The 24,431-nt window shown below is 44.8% G+C and overlaps 1 protein-coding gene across 2 annotated transcripts in view; it reads left to right on the plus strand.

The window, feature by feature from the left end:
* The first annotated feature begins 7,226 nt into the window (after positions 1-7,226).
* The window catches only part of MTUS2 (microtubule associated scaffold protein 2), a 307,230-nt gene continuing 290,025 nt past the window's right edge, over positions 7,227-24,431 (plus strand). Inside the window, exons 1-2 of one of the 2 annotated variants that reach the window (XM_081004039.1) lie at positions 7,227-7,722; positions 19,072-19,182. The gene's annotated coding sequence lies outside the window, so the exon portion shown is untranslated. Of the gene's footprint in view, positions 7,723-19,014; positions 19,183-24,431 lie in introns of those variants that run through there. The other variant, XM_081004040.1, reaches the window with a different exon arrangement.

A 24,431-nucleotide genomic window follows, 5' to 3' on the forward strand; every position in this document is an offset into this window, starting at 1 on the left:
GATGGACTGGTTTATCATTAAAGGCTGCGCCAGTTGAACATCTTTCGGGGTTTTTTTTTTTAAGTGCTGGAAACATTTGATTTCCTTATCGTAATGCCCCACGCCATCCTCTCCTTTCAAGGCTGGATGTAGCTTTCTCTAGCAATCTTCAGGCAAGCCTGGGCAGGGATGAAATGGAGAAAGCCCTCCGTATCCTTTGCCTGCTCTTCCTTTGAAGTTTCCACCCCGATACAGGCGCTTTCATCCAAGCTTCTCTCAGTGCAGTTGTCAGCTATCATTTGCACACTAGAGCTTGACAGGGTGATAGCAAAAGAGATTCATGGCCCCTTTTATTTTCAGACAGAATAATCTGTCAGCTTGGCTGCTTAGGGACAGGGGCTTTCTTCCTTTCCTTTCCTTTCCCTTCCCTTTCCTCTTTCTTTCTTTCTTTCTTTCTTTCTTTCTTTCTACCCCACCTTTTCCCCTGATGGGGCTCAAGGCTGGATACATGGGGTTCTTCCTTCCTTCTGGCAGTGCTCACACTGCAAGAAATGAAGCTACAGGGAACCAGGCAGAGGGCCTTCTCGGTTGTGGCACCCACCCTATGGAACGCCCTCCCATCAGAAGTTAAGGAGATAAGTAATTATATACCAGTAACATTTAGGAAACATCTGAAGGCAGCCCTGTATGGGGAAGCTTTTTAAGGTGTAATGTTTACTATGTTTTTCTATATGCTGGAAGCCGCCTAGAGTGGCTGGGGCAATTCATTCAGGTGGGCAGGGTACAAATTAACAACAACAATGCCTTTTATTCCTGCTATGTCCACCTAAAGGAGAACAGCAGCAAAGCTTTGCGGGGACATCACTAGGTAAGGAGTGTAGGCCTGTAGCCTTATGAGGCTTTGCCCTCTGGTGGGAAAAATATTGTGCCTGGGAAAGGGAAGTGGGAGTCAACAGACACTCAAGGAATAGTTTCGGAGAAAAGGTTTTATTTCTACCATCCATGAACTGGTAGAAGGAGCAAGTGTGATAAGTCACAAAAAGCATGCACGAAGTTCACAGTCATGTGCACAAGCACTTTCTAGTTCCCTCCCCCTTTCTCTAGTTCCCTCCCCCTTTCTCCAGAGTCCTGCCCCATGAGTTCCTCTGAGCATGAACAGAAAGCTGTCTTGGGACTATTGGACTCTTGGCGCCCTTCCCAGGAAAGGAGTTTCAGAGGTGTTATGTACTGAGTTGAATAGGATCCAAACTGTAGCAGTCTGATTGGTCCTAGAACAATAGGATCCAAAAGGCAGCAGTCTGATTGGTCCTAGAACAATAGGATTCAGAATGCAGCAGTCTGATTGGTCCTAGAACAATGCAGCAGTATGATTGGTTGGCAGGAACCACCCAATCCTGCTCCAGATAGAAGTGAATCCACAACCTGATTGGCTTACAGTAGAATTCCAGAATTAGCCAATCATGTGCAGCCCATTGTGTAAATAATGTATATAAAGCAGATACTGTGAGGGGACATTTATTCATTCCTCCTCACCACTATGAGCTGAATAAAGAGCATGAAATCACTTTGCGACTCTGAGTATATTTCACTGGCGACGAGGATGGGATCCCGCTGAGCTGACTGCCACACACAGCACCGCAGCACCGCCAACTGCCGCACCGCTGCCTCGCACCGTGTATCCAGGCTTCAGCTCCGGGGCACAAGGAACTCAGAATGGCAGCCAACAGCAGCTTCTCGCCATTCAACCCAGCATCTGGAGACTGGGAAGCGTACGCCTCCCGTTTCACCTTCCTCCTAGAAGCCAAAGGGGTCACCGACGAAGAAGACGCCAAGAAGAGGGCGATATTCTTCAGCGTCTGCGGAGAGGAGACGTTTGAAATCGCCCGGGCTCTCCTTGCGCCTGAAGACGTCGCTACTGTTCCATACAAAACAATAATGGAACAGCTGAAGGGGCACTTTTCGCCGCAGCCCTCAGTGGTGGCTCGTCGAAATGCCTTCTACGCAAAGCGGCAAGCCCCTGGGGAAACCATAACTGGGTTTGTGACCTCTCTCCGCCAAGCCGCCCGGTTCTGCAACTTCTCAGAGCTGGAGAACATGCTTCGTGACCGCCTCGTCGGTGGCCTGAAGGATGAGAAGCTGCAACGGCGCCTCTACGCTAAGAAGGACCTAACGTTCCAGGTCGCTCTGGAGGAGGCCCTGGCAACAGAAGCTGCCGAGAGGTCGACCCAAGAGGCACGGCCGAGCCTGCCATCCCAACCGAGGGTCCACCATGAAGACCTCACCGACGACTCAGGATCTGACAGGGAGGAGGTGCACCGAGTACAGCAGCGCACTCAAGCAGCGCACAGACCACAGCTGCCTCGACGAGAAGGAGGGAACTGCGCAAGCTGCGGGGAGAGTCACGAGAGGAGGACCTGCCGTTTCCGCAACGCAGAGTGCAGGCAGTGCAGAAAATCGGGACACATCGCCCGGGTGTGTCGGGCTCGGCCCACCCGACACCAGGCATCAGATGACCAATCCAAGAGCCCCAGGTCCCGGGGCCCAACGCACCAAGGCAACTCGACGGAGCTCACGGACTTCCAGGTATACCAGTTGCCCCACCCCAACGTAGAGAAAATTTATGTAGAGGTACAGATAGAGGGGGCCCCATGCCGCATGGAGCTTGACACGGGTTCAACTCTATCCATAATCTCGGCAAGGACCTTAAGGAAACTGTGTCCCACTGGGGGTCCCAAACTCAGGCCGGCCCCATTCACCCTCCGGGACTTCCAGAAACGTAAGGTCCCCACAATGGGGGTGGGGACCTTCAGGGTGCAATACCGAGGGCGGACGCGGCAACTGGACTTGCTTGTGGTCAAGGGCCCCTACATTAGCTTACTGGGATTGGCATGGTTTGGACCACTGGGGCTAGCTGTCACCGGGGTGAACCACACTAGCTTACAAGTGGACGTGGACGCCATATGCAAGGAATTTCCAGGGGTTTTCGATGGGAAATTGGGACAGTATACGGGCCCCCCCATTGCGCTACAGCTTGACCCCGCAGTACGACCGGTCAGGCTCAAGGCCCGCCGGGTCCCGTTCGCCTTGAAACCCCGTATAGACGAGGAATTGGACCGACTCGTAGAGCAAGGAGTGCTGGAGCCGGTGCCTAATGCTCCCTGGGAAACCCCAATCGTCACACCCGTCAAGCCTAATGGTTCGGTCCGCATCTGCGCAGACTACAAATGTACCATAAACAAGGCCCTCACGGCCCACGCATACCCAGTGCCAGTGGTCAGCCATGTCCTTGCCACCCTGGCTGGGTCGAAAATTTTTGGCAAGCTGGACTTGGCCCAAGCATATCAACAGCTGCCAGTAGATGAGGCCACAGCAGAGGCACAGACGATTGTGACGCACAGAGGAGCGTTCAGGGTAAAGCGGCTGCAATTCGGTGTCAGCGTGGCACCAGGCATATTCCAGAATATAATGGACTCTCTCCTTAAAGGGATTCCTGGCGTCACCCCCTTCTTCGATGATGTGTTGATTGCCGGCCCCACACCAGAGGAGTTTGAGGACCGCCTCCGCACCGTTCTGCACCGTTTCCAGACGGCGGGTCTCAAGGTGAAGCGGGAAAAATGTCTACTAGGAGTGCCTCAGGTGGACTTTCTGGGATTTATGGTGGACGCAGAAGGGGTCCACCCGACTGGGGACAAGGTACGGGCCATTTGTGATGCCCCAGCGCCCAAGAGCAAGACTGAACTTCAGGCCTTCTTGGGACTATTGAACTTTTACCATTCCTTCCTTCCCCACAAGGCGGCGGTAGCGGAGCCCCTACACAGACTCCTGGACAAGCGGGCCCCTTGGGTGTGGGGCCAGCGCCAGGAGGCCGCATTCCAGGCAGTCAAGGACTTGCTTGTCTCAAACTCGGTCTTGGCACACTTCGACGAGAGGCTGCCGGTGGTGCTAGCATGCGACGCCTCACCCTATGGCATTGGAGCTGTCCTGGGGCACCAACTCCCGGATGGAAGAGAGGTACCGGTGGCGTACTTTTCCCAGACACTCAACACAACCGAGCGGAACTACTCGCAAATCGACAAGGAGGGTCTGGCAATCGTAAAGGGAGTAAAAAAATTCCATGATTTCTTGTACGGGCGGCCCTTCACCGTGGTGACTGACCACAAGCCGTTGCTTGGCTTGTTTGCCCCCGAAAAGCAGACCCCCCAAGTGCTGTCTCCTCGCGTCCTCAGGTGGTCAATTTTCCTTGCCAGCTACCAGTATGCACTGATTCACCGACCTGGGAAGGCGATGGGCCATGCGGACGCCCTCAGCAGGCTACCACTACCGGAAACAGGCCCTGACCCAGCACCTGCACAAGAGGTTATGAGCCTGGAGCTGCTTCCCGACCGCCCCATTCAGGCACAAGAAGTTGCACACCATTCCAAGAAAGATAGGGTCATCTCCCGGGTCCTGGACTGGGTGTGGAGGGGATGGCCCAGCAGCAGCCCCGGGCCAGAATTCGCCGGCTACACAACCCGCAAACATGAACTGTCGGCCCACAAGGGGTGCCTGTTATGGGGAAGCAGAGTCGTTGTTCCCCAGCCCCTCTGCAAAAGGGTCCTCACAGCCCTACACGAGACACATCCAGGGGTAGTAAGAATGAAGGCCCTTGCCAGGAGTTATGTGTGGTGGCCGGGGATCGATGGAGAGATAGAGGCCTGGGTCAAACACTGCCAGGCCTGCCAAGAATCCCGCCCAGATCCCCCAAGGGCCCCAGTCCAGTCCTGGGAGTCCGCCCGAGCACCATGGTCACGCCTGCATGTGGATTTCGCTGGCCCCTTTCAGGGGAAAACATTCTTCATAGTGGTGGACTCCTACACCAAATGGCTGGAAGTCGCACTGGTACCGTCCACTTCCACGTCCGCAGCCATCCGGGTACTACGCAGGCTGTTTGCAACCCACGGGCTCCCTGACACTCTCGTCTCAGACAACGGGACTGCATTTACGTCAGGAGAATTCCAAACCTTCACAGCGCAGAACGCCATCCGCCACATCCGTTCGGCGCCGTTCCACCCTGCCACCAACGGCCAAGCAGAACGCATGGTGCGGACCACCAAGGACACCCTTCGCCGCATGACGCAAGGGGACTGGGAGTACCGCCTTGCCACATTCCTTCTAGCACAGCACAGCACCCCCAGCTCAACGACTGGCCGGAGCCCCGCTGAACTACTAATGGGTCGGCGCCTTGCAATCAGATTGGACCGCCTTCACCCCGATAGAGCTCAGGATGAGGTAGTGGTGGGGGAAGGCAGGAACCCCCGGACCTTCGAGGCCCAGGACCCAGTGTACGCAAAGAATTTTGGGGCAGGCCCAGCATGGGTACCCGCCACAATCACCAGGGTCACTGGCCCCGTGTCGTACGAGGTGCTAACGGATGGGGGGCAATGCTGGCGCCGCCACTGCGACCAGATACGGCGACGATTCCCGGGAGAAAACCAGGAGGAGGACAGGTCAGAGGAGTCCCAAGGGAACAGCGGGGCAGTGAGGCCCATAGAGCAGGAGGGGCCAGCAGGAGAGGCAGAATCAGTAAATACAGAGAGGACCCGTGAGGCCGAAAGGACACCGGAACCAGAACCACGACTGAGCGAGCCGGTTGCACCAGACCAAACAGCCGCATCACAGCCAGCATCCTTGGAACACGAGCCAGAACCCGGAGCCCGGACCAGGGAACACCCCAGGCCACAACACACACGTAGGCCGCCGGCATACCTTGAGGACTATGAATGCGACCTCCCGGGCAGGACTGGAACTTAGAGGGGAGGGGTGTTATGTACTGAGTTGAATAGGATCCAAACTGTAGCAGTCTGATTGGTCCTAGAACAATAGGATCCAAAAGGCAGCAGTCTGATTGGTCCTAGAACAATAGGATTCAGAATGCAGCAGTCTGATTGGTCCTAGAACAATGCAGCAGTATGATTGGTTGGCAGGAACCACCCAATCCTGCTCCAGATAGAAGTGAATCCACAACCTGATTGGCTTACAGTAGAATTCCAGAATTAGCCAATCATGTGCAGCCCATTGTGTAAATAATGTATATAAAGCAGATACTGTGAGGGGACATTTATTCATTCCTCCTCACCACTATGAGCTGAATAAAGAGCATGAAATCACTTTGCGACTCTGAGTATATTTCAAGAGTGTTCAGATATGTTTCAATCTCTTGTTCTGGCATGGTTCCCGGACAGAAAGTAAGTTGCAATGTGGTTCTTTAGCAAGGCCAGAAGGCATGAGAAAGGCCTGAGAAACAATGGACTGTTCTCTACCTTTTGTTACAGCAGAGCGGAATGTTTCTGATGCTTAGCTGCTGAGAAAATGATTTTGAAAAGCTTTGAGCCTGCTTTGGTGGGGGGGTGACTTCGGGCCTAGGTGAGGTCACCTGTCCTCACCTTCCTTCAGGCCCACAACACAAATGTGTGTTTGCTAATTTTTATTTTGGACATCCAGGGCAGTGTAATGGTTAGAGTACTGGACTAGGAATATGCTCTGTGAAATAGGCTACCCTGACCATTAGGCAAAATGAGGCAGCAGCCTCAGGTATCTGATTTTGGGGTGTCACAAAAGGAAAACATGTTATTTGATTTATTGTATTTTTTATAGCCAAGAAGAGGGGAAAGGTGTGTCATACGTGTGGAGGAAAAACTTAAAACGCAATGCAGAGTTCCGAAAAAATAGACCAGAGGCAATTGTACTTCATTCAGCAGAGCTTTACTTGCTACTGAAGGCAAATAAGCATAATGGTCACAAATCCAGTACATTCAGGATTGGCACATTCCATAAAAATCAAGTTGCAGCACTTATAAGAACTTATAAACTTATAACAATACTAAACCTTAACGCTAAGCATACTATGAACACCACACCAGAAGGAAGAGGGATAGAAAGAGAAATTAAAATCTAGGCTCCTTCTGGCCTATATTTATAGTCAGCATGACCTTAATTGGAAGAGATAAGAGAACCATTTCAAGCCAGCTGTACTCAGCTTCTCTGAAGGTATAACCCAAACAATCATGACCCTTCTGTCTTCTTCTCTTACACAGAGAAGCTTCTAGTAGCTTCTTGGATCCTCTTGTATTAACCAGAATAGGAAAAATCTCTACACATCAGATCAATACTTTCTGCACTAAGAAATGCAAACCAACATGGGGCTTGTTGGATTTTCTACTTCAGGTGCCAAAGTCACTGAGGTACTATGTATTTTGACTGGCGGTGGTGGGGGCGGGCGGAGGGGGGAGAGGTCTGAAAAACCAATTTTTGCTCATTACCCTAGAATGCAAAATGGCTACCGTTTTGTGCTCCCTGTTATTCAGGTGCTCCTGAAATAACAGTAGGAAAGCCTGTGGGCCTTGTTGCCAGCAAATCGGAAATAGGCTTATTCGTTTATTTTTAAATCACTTTGGGGGGCAGCTTAAACTTTTTTATATGATAAGTGAATGCTACGGCTTATTGGCAACTGGTGGTTCAGTTGCTTCCAGGCCCATTTCAAGGTGCTGGTAATTCCTTTTTAAAGTCTATATGGCCTGGGCCCAAGTTACCTCAGAGACTCAGAGACCGCCTCCCTCCCTTTATTGGTCACCTGTCTGTCAGATGAGGAGGTGATTGGCCATTCCACCTGCCAGCCAGGGCTTTTTTTTCCAGCCGGAACTCAGTTCCTGCACCTCTCAGGTGTACACCATTGCCATCCCAAGAGAACAAGAGAGGTGATCATGGGTGAGTTCCAGTAATACTTTTTTCCTAAAAAAAAATAGCACTGAGCTTAACCTTACAAATATTTACCTCAGTGGGGGACCCAGTAGTCTTATTCCATATTAAGTGTGTGTGTGGGACCACAGCTTTAGAGAAATAAGATCAAGCTGTGTGTGGGTAAGGAATTGTCAGTGGTGGAGAATTTGCCAATTTTGGGTTTCTCTCCATTTCTTAATTTCAGGCTGCCTCCTTACAGCACCACATTACTGTGACATTAATCCTAATACTTGCATGACGCTATTTTGTGTAATATATGTGTTTTTAAAGGAATTTTCTGCCATATAATGTACTTTGTGCATTCTTTTCCTCAACATAATACTTATTATTATTATTATTTGTATACTGCCCTTCACCCAAAGATCACACAGCGGTTCATAACATTAAAAATACAAAATTTGTATATAAAATTATATTATAGTAACTCCTGTAATGTAATATGACAACATTTACCTATGTAATATAAGAATGTTAACAAACAAATAAAATGCAAATTCAAAAAAACAAAACAAAATGAGAACACAAAATACATAATAAGACAAAAACAAACCAAGAACAACCCCCCCTCTCACAAAATAATTCATTTCTATGTACCCTTTGGAACTCCCTCCCATTAGACATCAGAAAGGAAACACCTCTGTTGGCTTTCCAGCACCTTTTGGAGACTCCCCCCCCCCAAGTGTTTTATGTGGAATTTTTTTTATCCCAGTCTGTGTTGTATTTGAAATTGTTATGTATCCTCTCATTGTTGATGTTTTTATTGCTAAATTGCTTCGAGATGTGTTATAGGAAGCAATTCATAAATGGAAATAAATAATTCAGTTACACATTTTTTGGTTGGAGAATTGCATTGCAAAAACTCAGAGAACTGTGAATTTTGAATGATAGCTGTTTTTGACTATGTATTGGTTTAGGAAGTGCAGATTAGCTGAACAAATTTCTCCCCCATTCTTGATGGTGACACCCACCCACCTTGTTAAAAAAAGAAGTCTGCTGATCTTCATCTTTTGCTGCACTTTGCTGGCAAAGTACATCTGTTTTAAAATGCACTTTGATGTGATCAATTCTCACTTTAATGGTAGAATCATAGAGTTAGAAGGGACCCTGAAGATCATCTAGTCCAACGCCCTGCAATGCAGGAATATACAGATGTCTCATACAGGGATCGAACCGGCAATCTTGGCATTATCAACACCACGCTTTAACCAAATGAGCTATCCAATGGTTATTTTACTGGTACATTTTACCAAACTGTTGTTTACTTTTATGCTGCTTTTAATCTTACAACTGGATTTCTAAGTATTTTCACGGCGCCTTTTGAATGTTCTTCCTTTGTGAGTCGCCTTGAGGATTTCAGCGGAAAGGCCACAGCTACATCTGGCAAACAAATAAAGGAGGATGACACGTGCTTCCGAATTATGCAGGATGCCTCATCAGGCAGAATTATTTAGCAGGATCACTAATCACATTTGCCCCGCAAAATGTGTAAATTATTCAGAGACATTATTCCACCGCTGCTTCATAAACATTTTATAGCTCCACCTCAGGCCTTTGCCTTCACATTTGCATAGATTCCACTGGAGAAAATTGGAATTGTGGGCCACCAAGCCATTAGCAGCTAGATTGTAAAATATGTTCTCTGGGATTTCTGACTGGCCTTCCTCCTATACGCTTTTAATAACTGCTGGGATGGTGAAAGCAGGGCCAGATGTGTTCTTGGGGGTGGAAATGAGCTAATGTATGATGTGATGTAACTCTCGTTCCTTCCCGAATTGAGATTCTTCTGGAAAAAAGAAAAAAGGAATTGCGAGCCGCATTTAGATGAGCCGTTTTTCGTAAACATCCCCAGATTCTGCATGGAACACAAAGGACATGAATCACATCACAGCAGGCGCTCTAGCTGGGGAAGTGGCCCTTAGGAAGATTGCTTCCGTAACTTGGGCTTCATAATGAATGAGAACGGCTCTTAGAGGATCTGTAGGAAACTGATAGTGGCTTATTTAGCTCTGGTCTCGCTGAAAAGGAGAAAAAATGTGGAGTGGAGGGGCGGATCATTCCCTCGGCTTAAAAGAAGAAGAAAAAAGTGTGATTCTTCAAGCCACATTTGGATCCTGTTCTTGTTTTCATACCCCTTCCTGTACACCCCAAATTCCCTGTACAGCAAGGGTGACAGGGTTTTTGAAAAAAAGGTTTACAGTGTTTGCATAAGAGCAGAGAAAGCAGTATATGGATGCTTTGGGAACCAGAAGTGAAAACCAGAACTTGAAAATAAAAGCGAAAAAGAACGCAGCATCACAATCCCAGCAAACTGATTCACTTCAGAGATCACATGGAAGATTTTGTGTAGATATGTTCGGAAAGTGTCTGAAGCTACAGATGCCCAAGGCCTTTGGAGTAATAAAAACAGTAACACATCCATAGATAAGCACCGTTGTTTGCAGGAACTACTTATTTTTTTTACCTTACAGGGTAGCTACAACAACAGCGACACATTTTTTGTACCTTCACGGACCCAGGAACTAGTTATGGTAAGAGGCCAAGGCCAATGTGCAATTTCAAAAGCAGCTGGGGTGCCAACTTGAATAAAATATTGGGGGGGGGGGCAGGTAAGCCCCGCCCTGCATAAACGATCACAAGATGCGGCACAAACACACCATTTGAATGTCAATACCCATCAACTCGGGGGCTGGCCCCCTCAAATATTTTTATGGGGGTGGGGAGCTGAAGGGACCTCGGTCTGAAGGGACCTAGGAGTTGGCTCCTATTTACCCTACAAAAGGGATTTCTAGCCTATGGCTGGGATATCAAATTAACCATACAGAAGTTTGAGCAACACCTACCTCTATTTGCACCTACAGTGGTACCTCAAGTTACAGACGCTTCAGGTTACAGACACTTCAGCTTACAGACGCTGCCAGAAATAGTACCTCGGGGTAAGGAACTTTGCTTCAGGATGAGAACAGAAATCATGCGGCGGCAGCGGGAGGCCCCACTAGCTAAAGTGGGACCTCAGGTTAAGAACGGTTTCAGGTTAAGAATGGACCTCCGGAACAAATTAAGTTCTTCACCCAAGGTACCACTGTAGTTCATTCTTCCAGGTTTCCAGGGCTTTTTTTCCCAGCTGGAACTCACCAGAACAGTTCTGGCATTGCCTTTATAAGAGAACAAGGGAGGTGTTCGTGGTGAGTTCCAGCACCTCTTTTTTCTAGAAAAATAGCACTGCCGGTTTCTCTCTTGCTGGGATTGTGAGAATGGAAACAGAGAAGATCAGGAAACAAAGGGTAATGCTTACAGCAGGCAGGAAATAATGACCTTGGGAAAAGAACAAGGTAAGAGCAGAACAGCAATGAAACCCCATCCCTTCATTCACTGCAAGGCCTGCTCTAATTTCTGAGATACTACATTCTCTAATCACTTTCTTGTAAGATCTTGAAAGCTGGAGTTTGTGCTTAACAAAAGTGACAGTGCTTAGGATTCTGCACTTTCTGGTGGAATCTGCGCAATCCTCATTATGCAACGTTACATCAGAGAAGCAGAGAGACTGAGGCTGTCAATTGGCTCAGAATTGTTTGTGCGCGTGCATATTTGTAATTTTATTTTTAATTATTATTACATCTCTTCCAATGAGCTTAAGATGGCACACATGGTTCTCCTTCTCTGCTTTTTATCGACATGAGATAAGTTAAGCTGAGAATTGGTGACGGGTCCAAGGTTACACAATGAGCTTCATGGCTGAGTGGAGATTCAGACCCTGGTCTCCTGGGTTTTAGTTTGATACTCTTAACAACTATTCCGCACTGGCATATGAGTCGGGTTTTGTTTTAATCAGTATGGTTGCCATATTTTGAAAAGCAAAAAAAAAAAAAGCAAAAAAGTTTGCCAACTTCTACTTTTAACTATGTATCACTATGACAACTCTACCCATAAAAAAGAGGATGTGTCCTGGAAAAAGAGGATATATGGCAATCTGCCGGAGAACCTTGAGTTAGGATGCTTCCAGGCAGTTGTAGTTTTGGATTAATACTCCTTATACAATATAGAATCATGGAATCTTAAGTCTGTAGATTGGAAGGTACCACGAGTGTCATCTAGTCCAACCTCCTGCAGAATTTTTTTTGCCCACCATGGGTTTCAAACCCACAACCCCAAGCGTAAGAATCTTATGCTCTACCAACAAGCAAGCATTTTGCAGTATCCAGATGATGTCATTGGCATCAAAATGCCAGCTCGTATACCCGCTTAACCCAGGTTAACACTTTTTTGGGGAGGGGGCAGAGGAATCCAGAAAGGTTAAAACAAAAAATCCCTGATGCCCGTGCCCTGTTTGCAACATTTGACTTGAACCATTTGCAGTATTAACCCCCATTTGCAAGTGCCCTCATTAGAACTCTTCTCTGGGAGATAGAAGCAGCCTGGCCGCCTCTTTTCTGTTCCCTTTCCCTATTGCAAAAGCAGCTCCTCCTGACCAAGGCTGTACAAATTCCCTGGATCCTGTGCAGTTCTCCCATGTAGAGCAGACAGTAGGGAGGATCCAGTTTTGCATCAGCATATTTCCTTCCCACCCTTTGTGCCACAGTTCTAGCAGTTCAGCTTTTCACATTCTTCATCACCTTTGATGAAGTGTCTTCCATTTCCCTCTGATTTTCTGTTACAAACTTCCAGATTTAATCCCTTGCGCCTAAACTTCCTTTGATGATGCTACTTCTTTGATTCAGCGGGATGCATTGTTCTTTCTGACCGTCAACAATGCAACACCCAAAAATTCATTTTGAAAAGGTGCCAAGTGAGTTTCTGAGAAGTTACTCGACAAACAAACTTTCGGATAAAATAAGACACATTGACTGCTATTTCTCTCTTCCTTCCGAAGACATTTCACAACCCATTCCGTGGGATTCCTACATTTTCCTCCACTCCCATCCAGTACTCCAGGAATATCTTATCTCTGGTCCACATCCCTTATAGAACTTGGGCTTGTTTGGATAACGGCTTTGCATTTTTATGCTGTGTGACGTATGGTATGTACCAGAAGCTGAAAAGGGCTACCTGCTGTTCTGCATGTTACGTGCATGCTGTGCTGGAGGAAAAAGAATATAGGAAGTCCTTCCTCCTGGCTCAGGGCATCAGAACACTGCTGGATTCCTCCCCAGTATTTCTCCAGGCCTGACCACTCTGCCTGCTTGCACATACAGTAACACATGCACAGTGGTGGACAGCACGTATCCCCTGAAGTACAAGCACAGGATGTGTTGACCTAGCCAAGGCAATGTTTGTTATGTAAACAGGGGGTGGGGAGAGAAAGAGAACAGCGGTGTCGATTATGACTGCATATTAACAGGCGTCCATGATATTATGTTTCCCAGAATCTGCCTGTCAGAGGTTAATGCCCTTGCAAGATTTTTGGACACCTCTAGATCTTAGCACTTTTCCTGGAGAACACATTCCTGATCTAAGTCTTGATTTGGGGGCAGAGTTATAAGGTGGTGAGGGTTGCTGCCAACCACCTAGCATTTCCTTGGCCCAACATTAAGATCATGTCCAACCAGGATTAGATCACAAAAGTCCTATTTTGCCAAGCTTTGCCCATGATCCACCATATTCTGCCTGTTCGTTCAACCACAAAATGCCGGATTATTGTCCTAACTGCTCTGGCCCTTAGTCTCCAGCTCTTTTTCATTATTTTGTGCATAGACCATCCTAGAACAAAGTTCTCCTGGCAGCTTACAAAATCGCAATAAAATGGTAACAATAAAAAATAATGCATTCTGGAATACAAGGGCAGGAGAATAGTAAAATGGAGTTAAAAGCTTTGCCAATTTGCTACCAAGCCAAGTTTAAAGTTTTTTTTAAAAAAAAAATTACTAGTTTACAAAGCCCGAAACAACGTGGAACCAGATTACCATAAGAGGTTTTTCCTATGGTCACATAACAGGAAGTGACGTCACAGGAAGAAGTGGACCTAAAAACCTCTCATTGGTTCATGGATTTCCATGTTGCCATTCTCAGGTGCTTTAGTGTCCAATGGGAATTTCTTTTAAAGAGGAATTTAAACATTTTAAATAAGTAGAAGTTAAAACAAATTAATGTAAAAGCCTGGGGAAATTTACCTGTTGCTATAAAGAAAACAACATGGGCTCCCTATGGGCCTCTCCAAGGAAGGTTATTCCATTACTGGAGGCAGGGGGCGGTATGGGGAAAGTATTAACTCATGTCCAGTAACATCTGCCACACATTTCCTGGCTGGAACACCAAGAGAAAGGCCTCCCAAGTAGAGCTCAATGTCTGAGGAGGTACAGATGGAAAGAGGTGATTCTTCAGCCCTTTCTTGTTAGGAGAAAGGGCTAACAAATCCCACATTCCAAAGAACTCCAGGAATTGCAGCTCTGTCGGATATGTTTTAAGTGTATAGGACAGAGACAACGTATGACTGCCCCAAACCTTTTGCAGGCACAAACAGTTTTGAAAACAGGATCACGTCTAACTGCTCTCAGTACCATCATGGGCACAATAAAAAGGAAGTCGGAAGGAGCTGTCAGATACTTTGGCTATGTCACATTTTTACATGGCTAGAACAGGAAAGCACTTGGAAGTCACATAGAGGTATTAGCCAAATGGGTACCAATCAACCTCACTATTTGCTTCCCCAGCTCTGCCTTTCATCACCCTTTTGTTGTCATGCTGCTAAACCCAGAGCCTTCCATGGACCAGAGTCCCCTTTGTCAAAAGGCACAAAGTGTTATCTTCAGTTGTCAAATATATATTCCAAATATGTCCACCCTCTCTAATTCGAGGTCTCTCAGATGCTGATAGACCACAAGCCCCATCATCCCCAAAGAACTTGGCCAATGGCCAGGGGTAGTAGTCCAAAAACATCTGGGGGTTACAGTGATACAGAGACAAAAGAAAGCTGGTAAACCACTGTCAATGCTTTCTAGGCCATCTTCAAATGTATATGACATAAATGCATTTACTATGGTCATTATGTGCATCTCGTCTACTTCTGAGCTTTGCGTAAACGTTTCACATACAGTAGCTCTTCATAGGTTTTTGGCCCACTCTTTGCATTCTCTCTCTCTCTTTGTATTATGAACATACCATAACAGTTTTGCATCTGACAATGTGCTGCAGTCAATCTGTTCATCTTTCAAGGTGCCATAAAATCATTTTTTATCTGGACAATAGTATCTTGCTGTTAAGCGCCATCTTTTGAAAACCCAATGTAAGTGCAACTTGGTTACCTTTCAAAATCTCAATGGCCCATTTTTGTCTCTGCTAATAAAAAGAAAATGATGGAAACAGAGGTTAAGGCTTTTGCTTTCTCTTAATGTTGTTGATTCATCTTTGCTTGTGAAATGCTTTTCATAATGCTAGCAAACAATACACTCTGATAAGAATTCCTTCTAAAAAGGGGGGGGGGGATGGCCAACCGTATTAATTCCACATTTAATAGTTTGCAAACCTAGATTTGTTCAGTGCTTAGCCTTACTACTGTGTTTGTTAAAGCTCCTTTGCTTTTGAAGAAGCTAACACTTCTCTCCAGCCAGAATGTCCTCAGTCCCTGATGTATGTCTTGGTCGGAGGTACCAGAATCCACAACACATGGCACAACAGTGCAGTCTGGTTTATAGGGCTAACCGGTGTGGCATACAACTTCCATCATCCCTGCAACATGGCTAGTGGTCAGGGATGATGGGAGTTGTAATCCCAACAACATCTGGATGGCAGCTAATTGGCTACTCCTGCTTTTGAGATATGTGCAGATTAATGCCCTTTAAAAAACCAACCCACATCTCTGTTCCCATTTACAATTGAATTTTATCCAGCTTCAGTATATTTTAATATGGTGTGGGGAATCCATAGGCTGTTTACCACATGAAGAGACATGACTCATTTTCTGGAACGTGAAGCAATTTTCATTTAAAATTTCATTAGGAAAACCCAATTAAATATGTCTAGATGCTGTTACCCTGTAAAAAAAATTAATATTCAGAATACAGACTAGCTCCTTTTCTGAATATGACTAATGCCAATTAAGTAGATGAAGTGGGGGCAATCATGCCATTACATCTGAACAAGAAAGCCTTGAGGGCTGACATATCAACAATCACTTCTCATGTACGGAGCAGGTGTCACTAATTGTGAACCCCATATATGGCTAATATAAACTATCAAAAATGGTTGCTTTTTGTTGTTTATTGCTTGGAGACTTCTAAAAACCTCCAGGGGGCGCCCGACAGATAGCTAGCTCCAAGCAATTTTGCAGGGTCTCATGTTTCATTCAGAGACTGCTCAAGACATTTTGATGCTTGAGGCAGAAGATTCAAATAGTACTTCAAATGGTGGTTATCATAATCACCATCAAAATAACTGACAATCTGATGTCCTTCAATGGTACCCAGGATTTAGCACCTGAGGTAGGATACCTCCAGTTGCCTAATTCAGTAGAGTTAGCCCTCCTTGCATTGGCTTGTTTATAGATCCAAAGAGCAAGAGTGAAAAGGGTGAAAATAGTTATTATATGGGAGGTCTATGACTGGATCTTCCCATGTAATTTTCTTCTTCTAAAAACAGCCGAATGCATTCAGGAATGGGTATCTAACCCTTTCTGCATACAGCATGCAGGCCATCTCTGAGCCCTGCAGGTGCATTTAAATGAATAAAATTATATGGCAGCAGGAATGGAGACCTGAGCCCTCCAGGTGTGGCTGGGTTCCAACTCCCATCTGCCCCTGCCAGCTTGGTCAATGGTCATGGGTGATGAGAGCTGTAGTCCAACAACATCTGGAGGTCCACAGGTTCCCAGCCCATGTTGGGGAGATCAAATGGCAGGTGTCTTTACTGACTTCCAATAAAGTCAGCATTTTCGGGCTACTGGTTGTTTTAGAGGGCTTCCCTAATGATCTTTTTTGTACTTTAGCAAACCTTGGGGGTTTCCCTGAACCTGCTGATAGTTCTCTTTTGTGGGTGGATGGGGCTGTTTGGCTACATTATTAAAGGCATTCACCTCTGAACATCAGAAATAGAGTGTTGGTCTTGAGCATCTGCATATACTTTTTCACTCTCCAAAACTCCTACTCATGTGGCTGATTCTGGCAAAATTACACAGAGGCATACTTCAACTCCTGTGTAAAATCCCTATATGCATTTTTATTCTCTTGCAGGATCACCTTCAGAATGAACGTGTACTCAAGCACCACATTCCAAAGAAAAAGAAGCTGTGTTTCTTCTTGCAGCAAGAACAGATTCTTGTGACACCTTAAAGACCAACAAAATTGCTTTAGCATGATTATTTATACCACAATAGGTTTATAGGTCTTTAAGCTGTCATGGCTCTCTGTTTCAAGCAGTACATTGGATGAAGCCCAGTTTCTCTATAATCTAATGGTAGAACCCCACCACAACCAACAGCAAAAAAACTCCACCAGGCACTATTAGCATACCAAATTTCTTTGATTCTTTTCCTGGGTGCCCCAAGCTAGCTTTTGCCTTTTTTGCTGATTCTGCAGCAAAGCAGGAGGTGTGCAAAATAATGGCTTGATGGTAGCGTCCTTGGCAGTGGAAGGGGCTAGCACTCCAACATCAGCAAAAGATTGTTGCTGAGGACCATCCAAACCTCCGATAGGGATCCAAGGAAGGAGAGTACCAGGGGCAGCAAGCCAAACTGACAGAGTGGCAGCTTATCAAATGCTGGCAAAAGACATGGGAAATTAGTCATGGATGTTGAGCTGGAAGCCCCTGCTGTGCTGAAGCAGACCACAAAAAAAGCACATGGCTGTCCTGGCCTCTTCCTGCATCTCATTTTGACTCCTTCCCTGGAAATGCTAATGACAGGCTTATTACTCATTATTATATAGAGTGTCAGTAAATGGCCTTTTCTTTTCTGTTTAGCTTTTAAAAAAAGGGAAAAACGAGCCATAGTATAATGCAATACAAGTGCAAAATGGTTTCAAATAAGCGTGTACAACAATGTCTTATAAATAGTAAGGTAACAAATGGCTTTTTCAAGTATGAAATGTGACCCTTGTTATATGAATAATATTTCCAAAATGTTGTCTAAAAGATTTTTAAAAATGATTTATTGTGGGGTTCTTTTTATTTTTTTACAAAACAAAATATGTTTACAGAATTCACTGTTTTGTTCTATGGTTGCAAACTCACTAGGATAAAGTAATATCACACATTTAAAGGAGTTGCCAAATTTGTCAATTTCTCCTAATATGCACATTTTGTATGCAATATGCATTTTTTGCGAGCCATTTCCTCTAATACAATGCACATCTGTATGTTATTTTCATCTGTATATGTGCTTTTATGCACACTGCACATAGCATTTGCATTTCTTTATACATTACTTGGCTGAAGAACTGCATTACAACATTCAGAGGTGGGTAATTTTCAAATGATGGCTGCCCATTGGTTCACATATTGTTCAGACAGTGCAAATTTGCCTTTATTGTGAACCAAATCAAATTTATCACCATTCCTACCTGTTTAGTAACATAACAACCATAATAAAATTAACTAACAGCAGAAATCACAGCATAGAAAAGTCACTGGGGGAATATTTCAGCCTCCAAGGGCACTGCAGCTACCCTTCAGGAGGCCATTCTTGAACAAAGGAACTTCAGAGGGAGACTGCAATGTGAAAACCATTTAATACATTAAATGGTTCAGTGCTACATTTGCTAATTGGCTTACCAATGCTAGGATGTATGTGTTGTCAACTCCTGTTGCTTTTGAATGGCCACTGCTAATAAGATAATTATAATGGTCTGTTTTCTGAATATTCTTTCCTTCTTCCCTCAGTGTTTACAGTCTTCCTCCTCCTAACATTATATATATATATATATATATATATATATATATATATATATATAGTGTCGGGGTGTGTGTGTGTGCATGTATGTATGTGCGTGCATGTACATGTACTTGCAGCTCACGATAAGACTTCATGCATCTGATGGACTGTAATATATGAAAACTTACATCATAAATTTGTTAGTCTGTAAACGGGCCACAGGGCTCTGTTGTTTTTGCTGCAAGAGACTAACACGATAACAGCACAAACAACATAACAGGCTGGACTTTAATTTCTCATAATATGTTTCGTTTATATGATAAGTTGGTCTACAGAACCATATATTTTGATATATATGTTGAATCGCATTTAAAAAGAATTTTATAGTTACATACAGCCTGTTACGTTGTTTGTGTTGTTATCAGTTTTGTATTTACGTGACAAAGGGTTTGGTTGTGTTTTGCAAGAGACTAACACAGCTACCTTTCTGGAAATTGACCTAATCTTACATCTTTTAACAGCAGCCTGATCTGCAGAAATCAAGAGCTGAAGGTTTTCATAGCATGATGACAAGCATTATTACCTGCAGATTAAGTGGCTCTTCTGAGGCACAGAAACCCGGATCCTAAAAGGTGGGTAACTCTATTTTCTTAATAATGAAACAAAGAAAAGTTCGCTTGTTTTGTGGTGTGGTGGGAGGGCAAAGGAGATCATGGGTGATCCTACTAACCTCCTGACTGGCTTCTACATAGTACAGTATATGAAAAGCAAACTCAGTTCCCCTTGTTTGATACACTCATTGCAACTTTTCACCTGTAGTCAACTAGAATTCACAAGGGGTCTTGATTCAGATCAGGACCATAGTAAGGACCAATTAAATCCCCTTTCCCCTCACATTGTGGCCCTGATCTGGATTTGCTTTAGAAAACCGAACTCAAGCACACACAGCAAGCTACAAATTTTAATGTAAAAATACAGGTAAAAATGGAAGGTTATATTCCATGATACACACCTTGCCTATAAAACTTCTCATGTTGAAATAGGAAATATAACTCTGGTGTGGAATTTAACTTAACCCTGGTAAAGAATATTTATTCAGATTTGATTTGTAGATATTTTTTTGCAGGGGGTTGTCATTATTCCAGATCTACTGCTTGTTGAAGAATGTTTAGTTTTTAGTGTTCTTCTAAGCGGCAATATTTTTTTTAAAAAACTAAAATCAAATAAAATTCCACATACTAACTTTATCACCTAAAGATTTCATCGAAATTGCTCAGCATTTCCCTTCCACTGGCAGCCCATCTCTGAACCAGGAGAGAGCCCTTTGTTGGCCAGATGGCATTAATTTTAATGTGGTTTCCCATCCATGTCCTGTATAAATTGAGATGACAAGATTAAATTAAGAAGTCTGCTCTGGCATTGGCACGTTTGCTAACAGTGGTGGAGAAAGCCCTCCTCTGCTAATAAATCATGTGGATTCTAAGGAGAAATTTCAACACATATTTTAGTAACTTCATCAGTGCTGCTTTTAATCGGTAGTTAAGCATTGCAGAACGAAGGTGGTGTTCTTCCTCCCTCCCCCCCTTTTGCCAAAGCTCTGCTTGCTAAACATAAGAGCTGTTGGTCCAGCATTCTGATTCCACAGTAGCCAACCAGATGCAAAACCACAAGCAGGACCCAATAGCAACCGTTACTCAGAAGCATGACTGCTATTGTGGCCAGCAGACATTGCTGCCTTTATCCTCCATGAATTTGTCCAATCCTCTTTTTAAGCCACCAAAGTTGGTGGCCATTGCTGCTGTTAGGCATAGGTCATCAATAAAACAATAAATCACCCAATGTCTGTGAAGTTAACCATTTATTCAAAGAAACAAAACAGCTCAGTCCTAGGGTCACAGCAACCCTTCCAAGCAGGTCTTGCCCCAATGAAGCAGTTGCGAGGACTGAAGGTCTCCACCTTCCCACTGCTCTCTTAAGCCTCCTCCTCCACTTCTTTCCCCAGTAGCCTAAGGCTCTGTCATCTTGTCTCTCTTTGCTCTGCCCTCTTCATTCCTTTCCATGTTCTGGGAGACCAAGGGGTAGGGGAGGTGGCAACTACCTGGATTCTTCAGCAGCCTGCCTCGTCTCTATCTCCTGGCCCCACTCCTCTACTGCTTCTGATTCTGGACTGCTCTCTGCCACAGTCTTTTAACAGTATACAAGATGAGAAAAACTGGGAAGCTGAATTGGGTATAGGTGAAGTAGAGTTGTGAGGGAACACTCTACTTGGGTCTCAATTTAGTAAGGAGAGGGGAGAACTTCTGGAAAGAGAAGAATCCCAAACCAGTTTGGATGGGTGTGGTGATCCCCTGGTCTGTTATACTAATAGAGGAGTCCCAGGCATATTAGAAGTTGGGAAACTGACAGAAAGTACCACCTTATTTAGTGAACCTAAGTATTAAGACTTAAGCTGTAACAACTATACAATTAGGTTTAAGGAATTGACGTCAAAAAAGAAGTTGTACGTTGATTAGAAGTCTGTAACACACACTGAATTTATCATATACAGTGGTACCTCGGGTTAAGTACTTAATTAGTTCCGGAGGTCCGTTCTTAACCTGAAACTGTTCTTAACCTGAAGCACGACTTTAGCTAATGGGGCCTCCTGCTGCCGCCGTGCCGCCAGAGCACAATTTCTGTTCTCATCCTGAAGCAAAGTTCTTAACCCAATGTACTATTTCTGGGTTAGCAGAGTCTGTAACCTGAAGCATATGTAACCTGAGGTACCACTGTATATAGTTTACTCTTTTCTCAAATAAGTCTATCTCCTGACACATCTTTTGTTTTACCAGTTTTGTTGAAAAATAAATCCTTTTTTTCTATTTACCGGTAACTTCCCTAAGTCTCCAAGTACTCCAAGTTTCTCTTCAGAAAAATTAAAATTAGCCAGTAGTTAAGAGGGGATTCACCAAACTGCATCCCTGGAAACCTAATGGGGGGGCAAGATCTGCCTGTGTTAATACTTTGAGTCCCCCTCCCCTATCCTAGACTCAGATTGTATATATGTGTAAATAAAACCATATATCCTAAAGACACCACAGTCTTGACCTTCATTCCAAGGAAACTGAGCTCTGGGGAAGTTCTCACTGCTTGGAGACTGGAGTGCAGGCAACAGCAGCAAACAGGAGAAGCATGGCATGGCATGATCAGGGAGCCAACAGTGAGGAGAAGCCACAACTGTCTCATCTCCTGCAACTGGGTGCTTTAAATATCTATGACTCTTCCTCTGCATGGAATCAGGCAACCTGACTTAGTACAGCACAGCCTGTTACTCTGGCACTCCCTTTCAAAGCATTTATGGTTTAACCAGGGCTTTTTTTTTCATTTGGAACTCACCAGAACTCAGTTCCGGCACCTCTCAAGTGTGAGCCATTGTCATTATAAGAGAATAAGGCAGGCATTCATGTTGAGTTCCAGCACCTCTTTTTCTAGAAAAATAGCACTGTAAAAAATGTTTCTCAGTAGGGATGCTTGAGTATTTTGTTCAATCTGCATTTTTAAGCAAGTCAGCCTGATTTGCATTTCCTGGACTAATATGTAGATTGGAATGCAGTGATCCTTCAGTTTTACACTTCACTGAATTTTGCGATATCATTCTCAGTTCAACAAACAAAGCAAGATGCACATTTCAGTTTAAATGTACATACAAAAAGGTCTTTTCAGATAAAATACAATGTGTATATGATAAAAAGAAGGCATTGAATGGTGCAGAAACGGGATGGAGCAGACTTATGAATGAACGCATGCAAAGCTGACAGGAACTGAAAATAGATTGATCCTTCCATCACTAGTTCAGTGGTCACCTTTTCGACAAAGCGTTCAAAACAGCCAACAAAGCAGTGCAAGAAAATTGTTTTAGAAGGTTAAAGCAGAAAGAAAAACAAGAAGCAATGAGATTAAAGTGATCCAGCCCAAAACTATTTTCACCTGGGTTTGAAAGGACAACAAAGCAAAAGCCAGTTGTATGTCCCTAGCGAGGGTACATCCCACAACCAAGGTGCCATCACAGAAAAAGGCCCTTTTCTGATTCCCTACCTGGTTCACTTCTGAAGGCAATGGTTCCTGGAGCAGAATCTCTCATGCACATCTTGATGACAGGGCAGATCACCATTAACCACCTCTGATCCTAAAAAGATGACCTGGATAGCTCAGCTGATTAGAGCATGGTTCTGATAACGCCAAAGTTGGAGGTTCAATCCCTGTATGGGACAGCTGCATATTCCTGCACTGCAGAGGATTGGAATAGATGATCCTAAGGGTCCCTTCCAACTCTTATGATATGATCTCTGCAATGTTACAGTAAGGTAATACAATATGTTATGACCCTGACGTTGTGGCTAGCATACCCTTGCCATTGTAAGCACTGGCTTGCCCACTCAGCAAGTCTTGGGACTAGGCCATTAAGTTTCCATTTGCAAGACAGCCTGAGTTCTCCACTTCAGTGATCTCCTGCATTCAGGATGGGCTGATTAAAAAGAACAACAACACCGAGTCCAGTGCATTCACCCAGAACAGTATCCACTTCTTTCATTCTACCAGGAGTAAAAGCATTAGCATTTTATCTTAGCTGATGATGGGGCCTACTGCTGCATCCCTTACTCATAGCTTGTAGTAATTATTTAATTACTCACATGAATAGTTCTATTTAGGCACTTGCAAAATTAGCAAGTATAACCAAATGCCAGCCTCATGAGTGAGCTGACATTTGTACGTAGCCACTCATGTTGCTGTAGCAGCACTCTATGAAGGTTAGAATCCCCTGTTCCCAATGGAAAGAGCATCTTCTCTCACTCACTGATGTTGGCAGAAAGGCATTGCCCCAAATGGCCTTGTTAGCTGTCGTTATTCAGACACCCATATAATCAGGCAAACAAGTTACATGGCTCCAGCAAACCACTGCTGTGATAAAAGACAGCATGGAGTGAAAAAAACGAATCTCCAAGCAATCACTTTTTAAAGCAAAACTGTTTGCTGTCACTCTCTGTTCCAGCAGCACTAATTTCAAAAGTAGCCAGGCCCATCATGCTGCTCCATTTAATAAAGTCATATGATTTCACGGGTTTCTCAGGCACAATCCCTTAAGCATACAGGACATTTCTTATAGCTGAATTTGAATGACAATTTGTCTGATAGATGAGTTCATGTTCTGCAGCAATAGAGTCCTGAAAGATCCTGGATTTGCATTATATGAGGTGTAAATTTGTTCTAGGTCCTTTATTTCCCCTTCTTCTTACACTACCCCCTTATCATATGTCAGAAGAAAGAACCAGGCGGTTCTTCCTTTGGAGCCAGAGGCTGCGTACATGCTATACCTTCAAAGCACATTTGAAGCTCATTTCCTTCAAAGAATTCTAGGCACTCTAGTTTATCCCCCACCTCCCCCAGAGTTACAATTCCCAGCAATCCTTAATAAACTACAGTGCCCAGAATCCTTTGAAGGAAAGAATGTGTTTTGAATGTGCTTTAAAGGTATATACATGGGCATAGTCAGGATTTTTGTTTGTGGGGGGGGCAGAACCATCGTGATTGGTCAGTTAAGTATTTCTATTGCTTTACTTGATCTAGAGGGGCAGCTGCTTCCCCCCTTACGCTCATGGATATAAAGCAGGGGGTGGCAAGGTTTACCTTTCCTGGGCCGGTTCACTCCAGCGGATATCCCTCCGTCAGCTGGATTGTGCGCATATGTGTGGTTTCCGGAGTCTGTGCAGACGCGATTTCTGGCGCTGCAAAAGCGAGTCCCCATGCCGTGCCGCGCTGGTTTAGCGCAGCGCGCAGGGACTTGCCAAGCAGGTGGCTCAGTTCAGGGGCGGCTTGTGGGCCAGTTAAATGACCCCCGTGGGCT

This window comes from Podarcis pityusensis (assembly GCF_964106645.2).
Source record: "Podarcis pityusensis genome assembly, chromosome: 4".
Lineage (NCBI taxonomy): Eukaryota > Metazoa > Chordata > Lepidosauria > Squamata > Lacertidae > Podarcis > Podarcis pityusensis.